The following is a 1,367-nucleotide window of genomic DNA, read 5'->3' as shown; positions in this document are numbered from 1 at the left end:
TCGCCTTCTTTTCCTCCCCAGGCCTTTTATCCCCCCAAAGCTCTCTGTTCTAATATGTTAGCCAATAACTACTACCTGTGGGACTAGGACGGGATAGGGCAGTGCCACGTTCTGATTAGTTGAAATGTTCTCATGTGAGGTACCTGTTGCAGATCCTGAGATGAGGGGTCACCTAAAAGAGATTTATTAGGGAAGAGCTCGTAAGAAAAGTTGGAAAGGGAGTGGGGAAAGCAGGATAGGAAAGAGGAGGAGGTGAAGCAAGAAATCTCAGGCAAAGTCCGAGTCTTAGACTGATCCTGATGGCTCTGGAGAAAATTACCCCTTAGTTTGTTTCACCTCGAGGCAAGAGAGCTAGGCTTTCATACTGCCATACTAGTTGGTCATTGTGTGGGCTACCCCAGGGGACATAAACTCCCAGACACTTCTGGCTGTCTGCATGTACAGACAGAACAGCTCCAGTAAGGATCCGAGGGGGAGCTGGGCAGGGTATAGACAATATTTTCTTCTGCAGTGCTTCTTAAACTTTAACGTGCACTCAACTCATCAGGGCTTCTTGTTAAAATGCAAACTCTGGCTCAGTAAGTTTGAGATGGGGCTGAAATTCTGCATTTGTAACAAGTTTCCAGGTGGTCCTCAAGCTTTGAGTAGCAAGGAGCTACAGTACCATTCGTGGGAATTTAACGTTATGGGAACTGATCCTTCGGTGAAAGAACATCATGCATGCTCTGGGTATCTACTGCTGTGTATCAAACCAGCCGCCAAACAGAGTGGTTTACAGCACAATGTATTATTCTGCGAGTTGATTGGGCTTAGCTCAGTGGAGCTCACTGGGCATCTCTCAAGCAGTTGCCATCAGAAGTTGGTTAGAGCTGTGTGGTTTTCTGTGCTGAATGTCCAGGAGGGCTCACTCATGTGGTTGGCAGCTGACACAAGGTGTTGTCGGGGAGCTCAAGTGGGGCTACTGACTGTCATGCCTCCCTGTGGCCTCTCCATGTGGCTTGGGCTTCTCATAGCATTGTGGCTGTTCTAAAGTGTATCCAGGACTTGTTTTAATCAGGTATGGTAAGACATGCAGACATGGAAATGATTGACACGAGGAAGACGTTTACACTCACAGATCCCTAGAAACAGGAGGCATTGCGTGCCATGCAGGCCACACAAGGAAGCACTGGGGTCATCAGGAGGCAGAAATCGGGGAGAGGAGAGCATGTTCCAGAGCCTTTATCAGCGTTTTTGCGGGAAGGCATGGGCGAGGCAGGGTAGGCACAGTGAGTAAGTTTAGGCCCTGGCTATGGAGGTGGTCCTTAGTTGTCTGGCACGTGGCCCTGGAGTGAGATAAGGCACGGGGGATATTGGCTTAGTGTGTA

The sequence above is a fragment of the Balaenoptera acutorostrata genome, chromosome 3 (assembly GCF_949987535.1).
Source record: "Balaenoptera acutorostrata chromosome 3, mBalAcu1.1, whole genome shotgun sequence".
Classification (NCBI taxonomy): Eukaryota; Metazoa; Chordata; class Mammalia; order Artiodactyla; family Balaenopteridae; genus Balaenoptera; species Balaenoptera acutorostrata.
This window is presented reverse-complemented; position numbering follows the sequence as displayed.